This window comes from Mauremys mutica, unplaced genomic scaffold (assembly GCF_020497125.1).
Source record: "Mauremys mutica isolate MM-2020 ecotype Southern unplaced genomic scaffold, ASM2049712v1 Super-Scaffold_100095, whole genome shotgun sequence".
Taxonomy (NCBI): Eukaryota; Metazoa; Chordata; order Testudines; family Geoemydidae; genus Mauremys; species Mauremys mutica.
The window spans coordinates 1650122-1669368 of record NW_025423264.1 but is presented as its reverse complement, the minus strand read 5'-3'; the positions used below and the strand labels follow the sequence as shown (position 1 = coordinate 1669368).

At 52.5% G+C, this 19247-nt stretch overlaps 3 non-coding genes across 3 annotated transcripts; 2 read left to right on the top strand and 1 right to left on the bottom strand.

Moving 5' to 3' along the window:
- Window positions 1-1080: 1080 nt before the first annotated feature.
- On the top strand, window positions 1081-1244 carry LOC123358707. Its single transcript, XR_006575774.1, has one exon. It is a non-coding gene; the product is annotated as a U1 spliceosomal RNA (small nuclear RNA).
- A 1925-nt stretch (window positions 1245-3169) lies between these two features.
- Window positions 3170-3285, bottom strand: LOC123358706. Its single transcript, XR_006575773.1, has one exon. It is a non-coding gene; the product is annotated as a U5 spliceosomal RNA (small nuclear RNA).
- Window positions 3286-16473: 13188 nt separating this feature from the next.
- On the top strand, window positions 16474-16545 carry TRNAC-GCA. Its single transcript has one exon. It is a non-coding gene; the product is annotated as a tRNA-Cys (tRNA).
- The last annotated feature ends 2702 nt before the right edge of the window (window positions 16546-19247 follow it).

The window sequence follows — 19247 nt, the reverse complement described above, 5'->3', positions numbered from 1 at the left end:
GCTGACAACGCCCGACCTTCTGCCCCGAGGAGAAACTGACGTGAGACAAGGCAGGGGAGGTCATTCTTGTATTGGACCAACTTCCGGTGGGGAGAGAGAGCGAGAGAGAAGCGAAATGCAAGCTGCACTCTTTCTCCAGCAGCAGGTGGGCCACGTCGTCTCTCTGATGGCCTGGCTTCCCGGGACGGGACCCGCTACAACTTAGACAATTTTTTACCTCAAGGTTCCCAAGACACAGACAAGGTTTTCATCTCGAGGCCAAAAGACCAAAAACATCAAGACACTTGATCACGGCCTTGGATAGACCAAGATTTAAAAGTTTATTAGAAAATATTTGAAAATGAACGATACAGAGAGTTGAAACATCAGATATTGGTCATCGGGGGTGACATACAGAGTATAGGGCGATTTTAGTTTTAAATGTTTATTAGAAAATGTTTAAGAATAGATACAACTTACAGAGAGTTTGTAACATCAGTTACTGGTCATCAGGGGTGACATACAGAGTATAGGGGGATGCTAGTACTTTGGTATTGGACAGCACATAACTTATACAGTGTGCAGTGTCCCCAATGTGGGGTATACTGTGGGTGAGTTCAAGATACAGTCAGCAAGCAGTGAGGGTACATCACGCATACAACAGTTAAAGACAGTCATAGGTATAAATAAGCAAGCCAGGTAATGGGGATAGAATGACCCTCACATGGCAAAGTTAAGGTCTGTCGCACTCGATCTGAGCACTACACCCCATCTGAGCTCAAAGAGCTGAGCACGCAAGAGCGGCGGCCCGGGCGGGCAGGGGGAGGGGCGTGAGCGGAGGGGCGGAGCTGCGTGAGCAGGTATGCAGATCTGTGTGCGAGCAGAGCATCGTGGGAGCGGACGCAGGCTGCCAGGCAGGGCCCGACTTTGGCACCGGGAACTCGGGGTGGGGAAGGGACGGTCTCCGGGGGCCGCATCGGGGCAGCTGTCGGCAGTGGGGGCCGGTGTGGGCGAGGCCGGCGGTGGGGGCGCGGCGGTCCGCCCCGTGTGTTATAAGTGCAGGGCGAGCGAGGGTGGGCGGCGGCCGGGCAGCAGGAATTCATACTTACCTGGCAGGGGAGATACCATGATCATGAAGGTGGTTTTCCCGGAGTGAGGCTCATCCATTGCACTGTGGGTGTGCTGACCCCTGCGATTTCCCCAAATGTGGGAAACTCAACTGCATAATTTTTGATAGTGGGGGACTGCGTTCGCACTCTCCCCTGGTGATTGGTTTGAACAACAAAAAACAGACAGTGGGCTGTTTAGGCTTAGTGTGCTGCAAAACAGATTCTTAGGAAAGCAGTTGTCAGTCTGGGCCTTTGGGAGTGCTCTTTTCCACAGGCCCTGTACTTGTAAGTATCTTTGTCACCCGTTCCTCTTTGTAAGCAAAGCTCAGCTCTGAAACTTTACTTGGGTCTCATAAGGCTCTCTCTGTGTTCTTGGCTTTCCCTGGTCTTTTGCAGCTGATCTGCTCTCTAGTCTGCTTTCGGGGGGCTTAGACCGGTGCCTTCCTTGGCTCTAAGGGGAGCTGCCTGCCTGCTCTGCTTCTTTCCCTGCTTGTAGCTTCTTGCCCGGCCCTTCTTCTTGGACTCTTCCTCCTTTGACGGGAGGACAGCCTGTCCAAAACGCCTGTCCCACCTGGTCTCCTCGTCCAACAGGCAGCCTCGCCCCCTGCCCTGGGGCCGCTTTGGCTTTCGCTGTCTGTTCCTGTCTCTGTGCTACGGAGACTAGGCTGTCACAACCCCGTGCTGGAGGAGGGCTTTCCGTCGCTTGAGGCCCACCCACCGCCTGCCCGAATGCCCTTTAGCTACGCTGGGGGTTAGGGCGGCGTGGCCGCGTCGCCCAGGAGCGGGTTTTCCCTTTTGCACACCTCTGACGGACGGAGCTGTTTTGACTTAACTGTTCAGCACGCACCGACCCTCGGGCCTGGGCTGCACGGGGAACGTAAATCGGCGCGGCTACATCAGTCCGCGCCTTGGTCGGAAGAATTCTTCCGTCGACCTAGCTCCCGCCTTTCGGGGAGGTGGATGGCCGGCACCAACGAGGAAAACCCTCTCCAGGACCCTTCTCCGGGAACAGTGCCCTTCCGTTTGGGGAGATTATGCTGCTTTAAAAAAGAGAAATTGTTTAACTGCCTTTCTCTGAGGCAAGGTTGACTTTGTATTGCTTCCCTCGTGGCTCCTTATAGCAGTTGTGTTCTGAAATCTTTAGGGTTTGACTTCATTTATGATGAAATCTTGCTGTAACTTTATTCTAATTTTCAATGAGTAACTAGACTTGAGCTGTTTGGTTTGTTAGTGGAGGATTGTTTAAAAACCTGGGATTCCACTTTTGGCTGCCTTTCCATTACATTTCCTCTGAAAGCCCACCGAAAGCCTCCACTTCCCACATAACTCTCTCAAACCTGCAGTCATCAGGCATACAGAAGATGCTTACAGTTTCACTCCATACGAGTCCAGTTCCTCGCTGTTTCCTGTCTAACCACTGCACACATATGGTATCCCCTCCCTACCCGGAGCTGCTTCCTGGCTTTTGCGCTCAGGGCAGGAAAACGAGAATGGAGAGGTAAGCTGTGCAGGGAACTCTTCCTCAGCTCGCACTCCACTCCCCAAGGGCCTTTCGAGGTCTTCTACGGACTTCAGGTTTCATTTGATTTCCAAGGTTTATGGGCTCATTAATTAGCCATCTCTCCTAATGCAGGGATCCTACGGGTCAGACCAAAGATGGATGGCCCAAAAGAGCTAAGAAACAGAAATAAAGGTGAGCGCTAGGCATTACATTCAGATGAGCATCCAGAATCTGACTGTGCCCTGGCATGTTCAACGCTGCCGAAAAGAAGGAGCTCATCAGGTCCCTCTGCTAGCACCCAAATCTGGTGGCTAGTCGGTCTGCTGGGAAATAAGGAAAAGGAAAAGAATTAAAGGAGTCAGGCAATAACAAGGAAATGAAGAGGTTTGTTGAACGGGTTCTGTCTGATTTACCGTCTTCTCAGCTACCCGTCCAAGTTAAAGACCTAGCCCAGTATCCTGTCTGCTGACAGCGGCCAATGCCAGGTGCCCCATACTATACTTTTTTCATACTATAGAAAAGCTTCAGCCAGTGACACCAGCTCAGGGAGCACTCTTCTGTTTTTCTCACAGCAGGCAACAGCCTTGCCAAAGCAAAGCCTTAAAAAATTGGGTACAAACTCATAAACATGCCTCTCCACGGCAATCTTTAGTAAAAGGCGAAAGATTTATACGAATTGAAAAGAAAGCAGAGTATGTAGAACACGCGGCAGAGGCGCTGCCGGGGCAACCGCCTACGCTCCCAAAAGTCAGGGTGACTACTCTCCCAGCCCGTGTCAAGGCCTTTTGGGGCTGATGTCATTTGCATGGTTACACCCACCCCGGATTGCATGATGGGAGTGCTTGTCCAAACGGTCATTTCAGCTGCTGCGATATCCCCAGTCTCTTTGTTATTGGGTCAGGAGTAATCCAGTGTATTTTCCTGTTGATTTTGGATCAAGGACAGAGTAACTGTACCTGGCATTTGAGGCCTGAGAGCATCACCCTCTCCTTAAAAGTACTCACCATTAAGGGGTATGGGTTCCTAACGGCCACTCATGGTGGGAGGTAGGAATGGATGTTTGTTGGTGCTTTGCAGGTGGTGTTGATGTTCTTTCTGCTGTTCCTGGTGTGGAAAGACAGAGGTGGTTTCGAATCTCTTAAAATTGTTGTTTAGTGCTGCAGTTGCTTACCCTAAGCTTATGCCGTTAGATTTCTTTCACGGTGTATTTTAGTCCTGAGAGGTAAAAGGTGTGTTGTTATGGAGTGAGGTAACAAACGTCAGTTGCAGAGGTGGTGCATCTGCCCCCCCCCTGTCCCAGAGTCCAGAATTTGCATAAACCCACCCACTGTCCTGTGATTAACAATCTCGCTCTGCTAACTCTTCCAGCAAAACAGGTCAAAGAACGTGTATGCGAGCGCTGTACCACAGCCCCGTTGCTCTTTTCGGTTCCTTCCCACAGAACTTTCGCTCCATACCAGTCCAGTTTCTTGCTGTTGCTTGTCTAACCACTGCATACATGTGCTATACCGTACCCTGAGCTGATTCCCGGCTTTTGTGCTCAATACACCCTGGTCCCTCTGTGTCTCTGTGGCGCAATGGGTCAGCGCGTTCTGCTGTTAACCGAAAGGATGGTGGTTTGAGCCCACCCAGGGTCCATGCTAACCCTGTGCTGCTTCCCCGAGGCCTGTGGGGGAGCCTCATAGGGCCCATTTTGCTGCCTCTTGGCCTCAGTGCTTTCAGCTGGTGGTCCAAAGAGCGGGCTGGATGCCATTCAGAAACCCATCTGCCAGCAGCCGTGCCGGAGGCTCCGGCTTAATCCTCAAGGCCGAGCACAAAAACTTTCAGCCGGGAACATTTCGCTCCCTTCCCGCTTCCGCCCAAGCGGCAAGGGAGAAGCGGAGGAGACAGGCCGGCTCAAAGACGCCTCCCTCCCACTTCCCTGTACGCTGTGCAAAGCTCTTGGCCCGCCTCATGCCTCGTCAGGAAAGCGCGGCCATGCTGCCCAAGCCTGAGTCACGTCCGCAGCCTGGCCCGCCCCGGCTAACGGCCGCGCAGAGCCACGAGAGTCAATGGCAGGTCGAGTCGGGATCCTCGGCTCTTTCCCCTGACAGCCACACACACAGTGCTGCCTAGCGCCCCCAGAGCCTCCCTCGTGTTCTCCCGCAGCAACCGCCTGCCGGGGTGGTGGGAAAAGGGGACCAGGAAGCACTGCAACCTCATTCCAGGACAGGAGGCCCTCGCCATGCCCAGGCCTGCCTCTTGCCTTCAGCCCAGGCAGCCAGAGGTGCCGGGGAGCTCCCTGGCAGGCCGCCGCTTCGCCTCAGCCACCTCTTGCCTCATGGCCTAGGCTCTTGGTGCTCTGCTGGTCACCGGCTCGCTTGAAGGCCCAGAGGGAAAAGAAACAAGCGCACGCGTAGCAGAGGATGGTTTCGATCCATCGACCTTTGGGTTATGGGCCCAGCACGCTCCCGCTGCGCCACTCTGCTGTTTCTTTGCACCCTCCCCCTGCCACCTAGCCGCCACTATCCGGATTAGTGCCTTACGCGCTCTCGTGCTGGCAGGCAGATGCGCAGGCTGCTAGGCAGCTGCCCTGGTCACAGGATTTTACAGCTAGCTTCTACAGGGTAAAAGGGATCTATTTGGGGTTTGGACACCATTGGGAGCTGGGTAGCTGAGTGCGGGAGACGGGAGCACTTCTTAAACAGTTTTCAGTTAAGCTTTCAAGTTTGTGGGGGACGAGGTTCAGCCTTGGATCCGTGTCTGCAGCAGGCAAGCGCCTCTGGCTCAATCGCCCCCCACCCCCACCCCCACCCCGCAGTATTAGCAGACTGAAATACAGAGCAAACGCACACGCCTTGCAAAGGAACAGGAGCCGGGATCTCAAACAAATGTCAACATTTTATTAAGATGATGTTCAAAGAAAAAAAAAGTGTACGGTACAGCATTTAGGCGTAGAAGTTTCTGGTGATCAGTGAACAACGTACAGATTACTCAAGGGGTGAGAAGTTCGGTTTAAGATCGGGTGGCGTAAGGAATACATAATCTGCAATGGCCCCGACTGGGGGGCAAAAGGTTAACGTACAGACACTGAGTTAGGAGGGTATGTTGTCCATGTGAGGGCTACGTTCAGGTGTGGAGTATAACGAGCGGATACGACGATGAGGATGAATTGACGGGCGTTTGGTGAGTTTTAACGTTCAGTGTTTTTTAATCTTTGCCACAAACTAATTGAAGCAGGGTCAGTATGAACTCTCCCCTGCCATCTGTTGGTGATGTGTTGTCAAGGCCTTTTGGGGTGATGTCATTTGCATGGTCACACCCACCCCGGATTGCATGATGGGAGAGCTTGTCCAAACAGTCACTTCAGCTGCTGTGAGATCCCCAGTCTCTTTGTTATTGGGGCAGGAGTAATCCAGTGTATTTTCCCATTTATTTTGGATCAAGGACAGAGTAACTATACCTGGCATTTGAGGCCTGAAAGCTTCACCCTGGCCTGAAAAGTCCTCACCATTAAGGGGTATGGGTTCCAAACACCAAAACCTGGGGGCAGGCAAAAATGGATGTTAGTGTGTTTGTGGCTATTCTTTCTGCTCTCCCTGGTGTGTAAAGATAAAGGTATTTTTGAATCTCTTAGAGTTGTTGTTGGTGATGCAGTTGTTTGTTCTAAGCTTATGCTATTCCATCTCTTTCACTGTCTATTTTGGTTCTGAGAGGTAAAAGGTTGCTCTGTGTGTGGGCTTATGGAGTGAGGTAGCAAAGGGTGGTGGTGGTGCATGTGCTGCCAAAGTCGTGACCCTTTTTCCCCCAGCCCAGCTCTGGTCCCAGAGTCCAGAATTTGCATCAACCCACCCACTGACCTGTGACTAACCATATTGCCCTGCTAACTCTTCCAGCAAAACAGGCCAAAGAAAGTGTATGCAAGTGCTGTACCACAGCCCCGGTGCTCTTTTTGGTTCCTTTCCACAGAACTTTCACTCCATACCAGTCCAGTTCCTTGCTGTTGCTTGTCTAACCACTGCGTGTGTATGCTATACCGTACCCTGAGCTGATTCCTGACTTTTGTGGTGCTGATTCCCTGCTTCAATCCCAGGCTTTGGCAGGCCCTTTCATCCCTTTTTTGTGCAGGGGTGGCTTGTTTTCTAGGAAGGCAGCAGCACCTTTATCTGAGGCAAGTACCTGATTTTGAGCTCCCCAGCAGGACAAAAGAGAGCATGGGCTTCTTCCCCTAGTTTGTCCACCTGACCTGTGCTGTTAAGCACCATGGTGCTGTATTGTACAGCACAAGAGATGGGAGCTGTCTTTCCCACATGACTTATTCGTTGACCCAAAATGGCGGGAACAGAGTGAGGCAGGACGGCCCTCAGAGATGGTGCCAGAGGGGGCAGGGACTTGGGAGGAAAGCTCCTCTGCAAAGCTGAGTGACGACAGTGCTGGAGAAGTGGCATCTGGCACCTGGAATGTGGCAGGGATTCAGGGGCCCAAGAGGAGGCACTTAATGTTAAGGTGTGAAAGGAAAGATCTATGGTAGGAACTGGCTTCCTTCCTCTGGACCACACAGTGTTTGGTGTTGGGGCGGATTTTAATTGTGTCAGCCAGCCTGAGAACCGCTGGTCCCGTTTTCTCTACCGTCAGAGGAAACGTTTTTACAATGAGCACTACCTGGCGCAGGTCTGTAGTGAGGTCAGCTTAGAGGACGTGTTTCTCCGTAATGGAACCAGTGGAGGGTGGGCAGTAACCTCCTATTCCTCTGACCCGAGCTCACAGCAGCCGCAGAGGGGATACACCTTTCTGCAGGGACAGGCCAGGAGTCGCACTGACCTGATTTCCGTGAAGGAGAGCACGTCGACAGCCCAGTGCAGGGTGGTGCCAATGGACTGTTCGGATCACGCAGCTCTCACCATGTGCTCAATGTGGGCAATTCCCTGACCCATGGCAGAGGATATTGGAAGCTGAACATCCAGAGCTTGCAAGATAAAGGAGCAGGGGGGTGAGGCCTGTCAGTGTTGGCAGAATGGGAAAGCATCAGAGGGTTCTATGGCAACCAGGGGGATTGGTGGGAGTCAGTGAGGGAGGAGTTGGCGGCTTTGTTTCAGTGATCAGGCAAACACCACAACATTAAAGAAACCAATGGTGCCAAGTCCTGCAGCATCGCCTGTGGGATTTCCACAAGAGCATCCAGGGAGGGGAGCCAGTCAGCATGTCACTGTACGACTGGATCAAGTGACAGCTGGCTGAGTTCCAGGAGATGAGGCTCCAGCTCGCCGATATGAGTGGGAGCACCGAGTGAAGGGAGGGGGTGGCCTCCCCTGACATTTTTGCAGCCTGCAGGGAACAAAGACAAAGTAGGGGGATGTGGGGACTCAGCGCAGGCCCCACAGATGTGGTAGATCAGTATTATAGCTGATGGAGGAGGAAAGAGAGTCCTGCAAGAGGAAGCTGCTGGTGAGAAGAACATGAGGCTTTTAACTGGGGGGTCCAGAGTTTGAGTCCTAGTTTTAGCAGCTGGCTTTTAAGCTGCTGTGCAGGCCAGTTCAGCTGTCAGAACACTGACTAGTGCAAGCTGGGCTCAGATCTCAGTGGAAATTTGGGACCTGTTGCTTCATACCTAAACATAGGTGGAGTTTCAAGGCTTTGTCTTGCTCTTTCAAATGATGCGGGAGCCGGTCTTTTTCCTGCTGGCTGTTGTGACTTGCGCACCAGAGGGGACGCCGGATCCAGCAGGCTGGCCTTGTCTGGAGCCCTATAGGGAAGGATGGGAGCTGGCTTTACTCTGAGTTCTGCAGCCAGGCATGGGAGGCCGCCCTCTTGGTTGACCTACTGGCCCAAATTCACTTTGGCGGCACTGGTCTTTCCCCAGAAATGCTGAAGCACAGGCCTGAGGGAGGGAGACTCAATCCCCCTCCCTCTTGGTCAGAGCAGAAGAGGCGGCTGTAAGAGCGGCCAGGTTCCTGAGCTGGGTCTTCCAGCGTTTGGGGAGGGTGGAGCTGACTGGGCCATGGTGCTGGCAAAATGCCTCAGGGCGCTGGCGGGAGGAGCAGGCCAGGGCTAGGGCTGGGAAGAGAGAGAGAGAGAGACCAGCAGGTTTCTTCTAGTGTTTGCTGGGCTCTTTTTCTTCAGTAATTTCTCCTCTGCATGAACTTGCTCACTTTCTCTGTAGGAGACTGGCTAGCTCAGTGGGCCAAGCGTCAGACTTTTAATCTGATGGTCCAGGGTTCAAGTCTTTGGTCAAGCTCTTAACTATTCCCCAAGGTCTTCAAAATCTCTGTCTCTGGAGTCCTCCTTGATGTTACTTTTTCTCTTCAGGATTTTGCCTTTCCTCAGAAGGGCCTTTTGTGTGTGGGATTGAAGGGGCAACTTCCTGACACCCACTCTGTCCTCGCAGGCTGGAGGAATAAAGGCCTCTGGGCAGGGGCAGCCCTGGACTAGCTGCCAGCACCTGGCGCCCCAGGCAAAGCCCGCAATTGTCACCCCCAAACCCCAAGGGCAGAGCTAGGCTGAGGTTTTTTGGTAAACTGGAAAACATTTTGCCCCTTTTTTCCTTTTAATGTTTTTAAGACTTTTTTTAAAAACAAATGCTTAATTATTCGGTTTGTCCATCCGTCCGTCTGTCCAACCAATGTTTCTTTCTCCATCCTTCTGGTTCTGGCTGCCCCTTACTACAGCCATAACTTTGGTCTTGAATTTTATAGAGTAGTGAGGTACCTTAAGAGTTACATGCTAAATACCAAACCCAAACCACACTAGTTACCTGTGTCTGGCAAAAGGTGTCTGGCAGTTTTGCCACTTTGAATGATTCAAATGGATTTTCAGTGGCATTATTAAAAAAACCCAGCAAAGCAGAACCAAACCAATTCATCTTAAACCTACAAAACAAGAGTTTTACAAACCACGAGTGTCAGTTTAGGTCCTTAAAACCTTACATCATCACACACAAAGTTCTCTTTTGCCTAACATCCCTTACACTGCGATTACTCTTTTTTACACAACTGACCCCCGATTACACGTCCATCTTGTACAACCAGAGCCAGCCAGGGGCAGGCAAGTTAAGTGCCAATAGAAACCCCGGACATTCCTTTAGTGATTTTGCTTACATTACCCAGGAGTCAAATCATTTTGATGAGATTATCTCCCCGCCTGCTGCCTGTAGCCGTCCCCTATAGACCATTTCTGTGGGCAAAGGGCCCATTTCCCCTCAGAATGGCTGTAAAGGCTTCTTGGGACAAAACATAGTGGTGGTAGTAGCCACTTTACCTGACCCTCTTGTATAATTTAATTACCAAACTTCTATCAAATGTGACTGCACAGAGCTGCACATACAGTTACGTACAGTTACATTCACTGAAAGTGAGCAACTGTCCCCAGAACTCACTGCCGGGAACCTTAAAGTATCTGCTAGTGGCACAGGTACCTTTTAAGTACCGAGACGTGCAGTGACACATCTTTCATGGGAACCGGTCGGCGTGTGCAGAGCAAAGGTTGCCCACAGGCGCTGTGTCAGGCTCTGGCACCGCGTGAGACAATGGACCACTTTCTGGTGGCTGGTTTGTTTCCCCGACAGGTGTGGGGACTTCTGGCTACATGATGGCGGCTGCCAGACTCGGCTGGACAGGATTCTTTTCAGCTCACCTGAGGCTTGTTCCTGGATGAACGAGGGCAACCACAGGGCACCAGCAGAACCAGCTGCAGCTGCAGCAAGGACGCCCTCAGCAGGGGCCGCCGTATAGCAGGCGGGTGTCACGGGACACACTGCGCCTGCTCAATGTCGGAAAAATCCTCTTCAGACTAAACCAGTTTGTTTCTCGAAATCAAAACAAGTGGGATGAAAGTTCTTTGCAAAAATATTTTGTTGCCAAACAAAAGCATCTTCTGTTTGTCACAGTGTGTTAAATTGTCTCGTCACACACAAAGAGGAGACACTTAGATCACAAACATTATATGAGATGCTTCAGTCTGAGCTAAGTAGTTGCTGCTCATAACAATTTCAAAATAAAAAATACAAATAAAATAGACTATTTCAGCTATTCTATTATGTCATAATCTGATCGGAGTAAACATGATAGGACACCTCATATTATGCATTACTCCTAGTGACACTCTCCAATGGATCCCCGTCCTCCACCCACTGTGAGGTAGGTAGGAGCAGATCATTATTATCCCTACTTGAAAGAGGGAGAAGCTAAGGCTGAGAATTGACTTGTCTTAGGTCACACAGCCAGCCAGTGGCAGAGTTGGGAGTAGGACCCAAGAACCCTGATTTTCAAACTAACCATCAGATCTTGAATTTCAAACATTGAATGACCTGAATAAAGTGCTCTCACATGAGTTCCAGACCAACAACAATGCACAGTAATTATTCAGCAAGTATTTGAGGAGAACTGCAAGGTTAGAGAGAATCATGAACTGCTCAGAGACAATTAATGCAGAGAAGCAGCAAAATTCATCAAACATAGAACTGGTTCTGACTTATTTACTTGGTCTTAAAAGAGAACAACAAGGACCTGAGTCTCCTCCCTGTCAATCACCCCCTGCTCAGCCAATCAGGGTAGAGACTGAGGAAGGGAGGCTGAGGGTTCTCACCAGAGAGCCCAAAGGATGGCCCAGGTCACTGGTGGGGATCACTGCCCAAGCACTATTTCAGCCCCACATTTTTGGGTGGACCTCCCACAGTGGGAGCTGCAGAGCACTCCCCTGCAACACACACACACACACCGCTCCTGCTGTTGGGAGGGGAACAGGTGAAAGGACAAAAGAAGCAAGAGATGAAGAGAAAGGAGGGAAGGGAAGGATGGAGGAAAAGGTGAAACAAAAAGGACAAACCCTAATGTCCCCAGTGATTCTATGGGACAAAATCCCAAGTGTGAAATAAAATTCTGCCTCCTTAAGCTCATGTTTTCCATGCTTAGAATTCAACTGTCACCTGATGGATCAGACCGAACAGGTTTCAAACCTCGAGGAGGCTCTTACCTTCTAAACAGGGACGGCTATTTTCTAGTAAAATCACTAAAAGGGAAGGAGAAAACTCAAAAGAGGTTCCTCCTGGTGCTCACGTCCGTGAACCCGAATACTCTCAGTCCTCTAAGAGAGACCTCGAGAAGGAGACTTGCTGAAGCAAAGCCACAGGGGTCTCTGAGGTTTCCCTGGCCCCTCACTCCTGTCCTGCCTGGCTGATGTCAGCATCTCTCTGTGAGGTCACCACCTCCCCACCACCTTTGACCAATAGTCTGAGGTCCTGCAAAAGGCCTTTGTGATGTCACTGCCACACCCCTCCCTTGCTGTGCTAATGTTTTGGAGGTTTGAGCTACTCCCTGTGGATCACCCCACTCAAGGAGCGTTCGTTCTAGGAAGCAAGCTGGTAGTTTTGGATCATTTGCAAATTTTGTCAGCTCACTGTTTAGCAGATCATTTATGACTATGTTGACTAATACTGGTCCCAGTACAGACACCACTAGTTACGTGCTTCCATCCTGAAAACTGGCCATTTAGTCCTACCCTTTGTTTCCTATCTTTTAACCAGTTATTGATCCACGTGAGGACCTTCCGGAGGTGAAAGTAAGCCGGTATGTTCCGGTATGGGGTACCGGCAAGAGCCGGTACGCTGTGCCAGCCCAGCCCGGCTTCCCCAGGCTGGTGATTTAAAGGGCTCAGGGCTCCCTGGAACGGCCTGAGCCCCGGGCCCTTTAAATCGCCTCCGGAGCCCCGGGGAGCAAATCACTGCCGTGGATGCTGCTCTCTCCCACTCTGCCAACACAGAGCAGGGTGGCAGAAGCTTCCTTACAGTGGGGGAGGGGCACCGTTGTCCGAACTGTGGCACCCCCATGACACCCCTTCCCTAAGGACCCCCACTCACACCACCTCTCCCCCCAAGGCCACACCCACAGAACGCCTCTTCCCCAAGACTGCACCCTTCCCCCCCCCATCATTTGTCCTAACAGCCAGTAAAGAGTGGTGGGGCCATGGCCCTCTAAACCCCCTGTTCCAGCACCCCTGACACAGAGCTAAGCAGGCAGCAGAGTGTGTGTGTGTGTGTGTGTGTGTGTGTGTGTGTGTGTGTGTGTGTGTGTGTGTGACAGAGAGTGCTGTGCTGAGCTGAGCCAGTGAGAAAAGGGGGGCTGATGTCGGGGCTGTCCCCTGCCTCAGGACTGGTTGCTTCCAGCAGCTGTCTGAACTTAGAGACAGTGTGTGACACACTCACTCTTCCGCAACGCACACACTGTCTCTTCCCCACACACACACATGCTCTCTACCCCACCACGCACATTGCAGTTGAAAAGCAGCTGGCAATGGAACAATGGGATAGAGAAACCTGCATCATGTGATGCTGTACCAGCCCATGAGGCATTGCAAACCCTTCCCAAAGCACCCTGCAGCCAGTTGCACAGTGGAATAGCTACCCACATTGGTGAGCTGCACCCGGTTCACACCGGTTCGCGCGAACCGGTTGCTAAATTTAGAAGCCCTTTTAGAACCGGTTGTTCCCCGTGGGACAAACTGGTTCTAAAAGGGTATTTAAATTTAACAAGCGCTCCCTGCTGCCCGGCCCCAGCTCACCTCAGCTCTGCCTCCACCTCCTGCCATGAATGCTCCTCCTTGCTTCTCCTCCCTCCCTGCTTCCCGCGAATCAGCTGTTCGCGCGGGAAGCCTGGGAGGGCTGAGAAGCAAGCAGGCTTCCCCGGCCCAGGAAGACGACGCTGAGGTAGGAAACTAGGAGGGGCCGTGTGCCCCGGCCGGTCTCCAGCCGCGGCCCGGCTCCGACCCTCCCCAGCTCCGCGTCCCCAGCCACCCGGCCCCGGCCGTGGCACCCCCCCGGCCCTGCGTCCCCCCCCCCCCCCCGTCCCCGGCTGCTCGTTCCCGGACGCGAACCTGCCCGGCCCTGCGTCCCCGACCCTCCCCGGCAGCGCCCCCCCGCCCCCTCCCGGCCGCGACCCTGCCCGGCCTCGCATCCCCCCCTCCCCGCATTCCCGGCCACGACCCTACCCGGCCCCGCGTTCCCGGCCCCGGCCCTCCCCAGCCATTCGGCCGCAGCCTCCCCCGGCCTCGCGTCCCCAACCCTCCCCGGCCCCGGCCGCAGTACCCCCCCTGGCCACGCATCCCCCCCCCGCGTTCCCAGCCCTCCCCGGCCCCGCGTCCCGCACCGGCCCTGGCTGCGGCACCCCCCAGCCACCCGGCCCCGACTCTCCCTGGCCACCCGGCCACGGCCCCCCGCCTGCCCGGCCGCGACCCTCCCCAGCCCCGCTTCCCCGCCCCCCGTGTTCCCGGCCGCAACCCGGCCCAGCCCCGCGTTCCCGACCCTCCCCGGCCCCGGCCGCGGCCCCCCCCCGGCCCCGCGTTCCCGCCCGCGACCCTCCCTGGCCCCGCGTTCCTGACCCTTCCCGGCCACCCGGCCCCGGCCCCGCGTCCCTGACCCTCCCCGGCCCTGCGTCCCCGGCCGCCCGGCCCCGTGTCCCCGACCTCCCCCCCCGGCCCTGCCGTGCCCCCACCTACCCGGATGCCCGGCTCTGGACACAGCCCCCCAGCTCCGGCCCAGCCTGGCCCCATGGCTCCAGCCGCCCCTGCTGTTTTGCCAGCCTGCACGGTAAGGGGGAAGGGAGGGGGTGTTGGAGAGAGGGTAGGGGAGTTTGGGGGTGGGGGGTCAGAGGGCAGGGAACAGGAGGATTGAATAGGGGCAAGGGTTGTGGTGGGGCAGTCATAAAGGATCAGAGATTGGATGGGGCGGTGGGAGGTAGTCAGGGGCAAGGGTTCCAGGGGCTGTCAGGGGACAGAGAGAAGGGGTGGTTGGATGGGGCAGGGGTCCTGGGGGGCCATCAGGAATGAGAGGAGGGGTTGGATGGGGCGGCGGAGGGTACTCAGGGTACAGGGAAGGGGGGTGGATGGGGCAGGGGTCCCTGGGGTGGGGGTGGGGGATCAAGGAACGCAGGGGGTTGGTTGGGGCAGGAGTCCGGGGGGGGGCATGATCCCTCCTGGGGTGAGGAGGGAACCAATTGTTATGATTTTGGCAGCTCATCACTGGCTACCCACAGTGCACTGCTCTCTGTGGCAATCCAAGAGATGCTAGCATGGATGTGCTCTGGTGACACAGGGTGGACATGCAACAGCTGTTCAATTAAAACACTGTAACTAAAGCCAGGTTACTCTTTCAGGTAGACACAGCTTACGAGGGAGACAAGACCAAGCTCCCTTGAAAGTAAAGAACCATGAGTTCCTCTGTAGTAAGCAGGATTTGAACCTGCACTGGGAGACACCCCCCCCAAAAGATTTTTAGTCTAGCACCTTAACCACTCAGCCACAACTACTTGCTGGAGCTGTGATTCTCACTACACTCTAGTTCTGTTCTCACTGAGTGATCAGTTCCAGTTGTTTCCTCAAACCAGCTTCCACAACACACACACACTGCTGTGCCCTTGTGTAAGTGTGTCCATGGCTAAACTGCAAGAATTCCTGGTCCTTTCCCTTCTGGCTGGAGCACGAGGCGAGTGCATTTGTGGCTAATGACGTTGCTGTAGATTTTTGTCCATTTCCTGCCTTGATCATTCAGACAGTCCCTTTCCTATCACATCCCCAGCACATCAGTGATTGTGATAGCAGGGGGCAGGTTTTCTCCAGGGCACTGAGCTTTGCCAGGGGGTTGGTGGCTCCTTTCTTTCCTCAACCTGGAGTAAACTCAGCTTTTTATTCCATCCTTGATGTTTCAAGGAATAACAACAGATGACCAAAGAAAGAGGTGGACAGGATGGGTCTCAGGGAAGGGGCAGAGAGGTCGGGGCAGTTGGCAGGTCAGGTCAGGGGAGGGGGCAGAGAGGTGTGGGTGGTGAGCAGGGCAGGTCTCAGGGGAGGGGGCAGAGAGGTGTGGGTGATGGGAAGGGGGTGTCAGGGGAGGGCGCAGAGAGGGGTGGGCAGGGTGGGTCTCAGGGGAGGGGGCAGAGAGGGGGGCAGCAGGCAGACCTTGGGGTAGGGGGTGGAGAGGCGCGAGGAGGCCCTGGGGGAGGAGAGGAGCGAGCGACCAGCAGGCCTCAGCCAAAGAGCAGGGGTGGGAAGTGGCCAAACGGGAGTGAGGTCGGAGCGCAGGTGGGGCCTCGGAGGGAGGACAATGAGGGAAGGGGGTGGAGGGGGTGGACAGCACCACAGTCTGGGCAGGGGCCACCCACAGGATTCAGGGGGCCTGGGGCAAAACAATTTCAGGGGCCCCTTCCATAAAAAAAGTTGCAATATTATAGAATCCTGTATTCTCCTGGGGGCGGCCCCTGCCCAGACCGTGGTGCTGTCCCCCCACTCCACCCCCTGCCCTCGTTCTCCTCCCTCTGAGGCCCCACCTGTGCTCCGCCCTCACTCCCATCTGGCCACTTCCCACCCCTACTCAGCCTCTCCTCGTAAGTCCCCTGCCCCCTAATAATTTTTGTTGCCCTTCCCTAGACTCTCTCCAATTTGGTCCTGTAGTGGGGGGGGGGGCGGGAAACTGGACGCAATGCTCCAGGTGTGGCCTCACCAGTGCTGACTAGAGGGGAATAATCACTTCCCTCGATCTGCTGGCAATGCTCCTACTAATCCAGCCCAATATGACCAGTTACCCATGTTGAATGCAGACACAGCAATATCTGATACATTGGTTCCTGTCCATTCAGGAGGTTATTTCCCACCTATTCATAAATAATGAAGCTGCTCTAAGCGGAGGGGAGAGAGCTGTCCTGTCCATGTAGTTAACCCATCTCCCCGAGAGGTGGTAGCTATGTCAGTGGGGGGAAGTTATGTTGGTGGGTGTGCAAGCTGTGGTGTCTACATGTGTATATAAAGTTTAATCAAACCCCATTTTTAAAACCCCTGTGGTCTGGGAACAGGAAAGGAGCTCTCTGAGGCAGAGCCCGTCCTTCAAAATCCTTAAGATCATGGACTTGCCTTTGCAAACCTCATGGGGGTATAGCTCAGTGGTAGAGTGTTTGACTGCAGCTCAAGTGGTCCTTGGTTCAAATCCAAGTGCCCCCTTACAAGCTTGTTTCTTCAATAAAAATAATTCCATTTCTAGTATGCTCAGGAGCTCTACTATATAAGGATTCCTGAAATGAATGGACACACTTACTGTTTTCCTGTGCAAATGCATAAACACCTAGCAAACAAGTCCCCCAGCAGAAATCACTTTCAATCCTCTAAGTGGCTTGGTTTGTTTTCATCAATGAAACAAAGACACATGAAGACACATTTGCAGGTCCTTGGCCTCCATGGGCTACAATGTGCAGAAGAACAAGAACCACATCCACTTGAGAGGCATGGACTAGTCTGTATTACATTTGGTAAGTAAGTTGCCATTGGGACTGAAAACTCTACTGGGGGTGGACAGGAGCCTGTTGCAAAACTAAAATAACCAAGATTTACCAAACTCCCAGTTACACATTCAATCCTCTCTTTGTGCACACGGCATCAACTGGGGCTCTAATAAATGGCAGCCTTCCTTTAACACAGATCGTTGTTCCTTGCGACTTTCAGATACATTCGAATGGCAGCTGTTTAGAGGTCATGTGCTGCTAGTTCATGAGCAGCAACAGAGTCTCTGTACGTTGCCAACCGTAGAGCTGGGTGTGTCTGCATCCAAGTAACTGCAGAGTTAGTGTAGTACCAGACAGTTAATTGCACAGTCTCACTTTCTGGTCTCATTGATCATTTGGGTAGCAAATCAGCAACGTTTTGTTTTTTTTCCCCTTCGTTTTCTCCTAAGGAATGTGTGATCTTGAGCATGTTAGTTTAAGTTCCCAGTGGGTCAGGAAAATTCTATCTCCTTGAAATAGCTGGGGAAGTGACCTGTTTGTATAACCTAGAATAAAGGAGCTTTTGTAAAGCAGTTTTGCCTTTAACTATACTGGGATAAAGATAGTAAATAGTAAATTCCACAGCCAGACACCAGGCCAGGATCAATTGATGGGGCCAGGATCAATTAATTACAGAAGAAACAAACTCTTGGGAAATAGCTGTAATTTGTCCCCAAACCTTTCCTTGTTCTCATATGCTATCACGGATTCTCTTCTAGAGGGCAGAGTTAAGGTTATCTGGGCATGTACCGTCACCCTGTTTTTCCAGAGTTTGAGTTTTACTGAACTCAATGTTCTGGAAGGTAAGAGATATTCACAGTCAAAGTTAACTCTCTGTTAACAAAGGTTTTGTTAGTGGCAAATAATGAGACTAATCCCTCATTGCGGTAATTCCACTGACTTCAGTGTGCTCTTTCCCCTTTCTAGCTCCTGTGGAGGCCAAGAATTAATTAATAAAGGTTTGAAGGGATCTTAATGTATGTTAGCTAATTAGCAGAGGTTAAGCTGTTACCCTGTATCTGGTGCAGAGTGAATTGTGTGAAAAGTCGTTACGACCTTGTGAATTGCAGTCTTGTTTTCTGTTCTGGTATTGCAGACAAATAAGATAATGAATAGGCTTATGTATAAACAAATGCAAATGTTTACTTTTACTGTCTGCAAGTATGCTAACCATGGTCTGCTAGAAAGGTATAAAGATTGTTATGATTGTTTACTAATTGAGAGAGATCTGTTCAGGACAAGGGGCAACCCAGTTCCTGACACTCTCTCCCTCTTGTGTTCACTAGAGTATTATAATAAAGTATTTGTTTTTGCTGCACCTAAACATAAGCGAGAACTGAGTTTTCTTCGACAATTTGGGGGCTCGTCCGGGATGGCAACGCCCACGGACACACAGACGGCTGCTACGGATCGTTCCCCTTCGAACCCCATGGCGCCACAATAGAGGTAAGAGACCTTTTGAAATCTCTATTGGGGTATCGGAGGAGGACTGTCTGTGGGGGACGTCTGTTTCTGTTGGGCTCACGCCATCTGAACTTTTTGACTGTGCAGCAGGATCAAATGCAGAGTGGTATTGGGGAGAGGCCCCAATAAGGTTAGTTATAGCAGTACTGGGAACTGCTGAGTTGGCCAACAGGTAATGCATAAGGTAATGCATTAGAATGCACCGGTGCTGAGGGGTTTTTTTACCGCCTCAAGAGGGGTTGTCATACCGCCTCATGGTATTGGTCCGGACCAGGTAACGATGCATCTTGGTTAAAAATAATAAAAAAAATAAATAAAAGAAAAAAAGAAAAAATTTAAAAAAGGTTAAAAAAGGGTTAAATAGAGGAAAGTGGCCTTGGTGTGTGTGTGTGTATATACCGGTGTGAGTGTTTGTTGCTGGAAGACGCCCAGATTGCCCTGTGAAGCGATTGCTAATGATCAGGAGTAGTCTAACGCAAGCCCAGTAACTAGTGGATCTTTAGGAGATCCGACCCATGGTGGGCTGACTCAGCTTGGCATAGTCCGGCGAGGAAGCTGCCTGGGTCTAGGAGTGTGTGAACCCATCTTCCCTCCCTTTCCCTTCTGTGTGGGCTACTGACAATCTGATCGTCTCCCTGGAAGCAATTAGAGTATGTGGCTTTCTCTCCCAGAGATTAGCCGACGCTCTTTGCTGAAAGGGGGTGTACGAGGGTCGTAGTCTTTCTTGTGAGTCTCTCCTGTACGTGAGTGCCCTGTAGGGAGGGATTCTTAGATTCTGGTCCGCTAGCGTGGACAGGGACCCCTTCAGTTGGTGTGACTGGAACATGGGGGGGGAACAGTCTAAACTTTCCACTTTACCCCCTAAGGGTACCCCAGCATATTACATGTACGTACATTATGGTCCTAAAACCTGCAGGTATT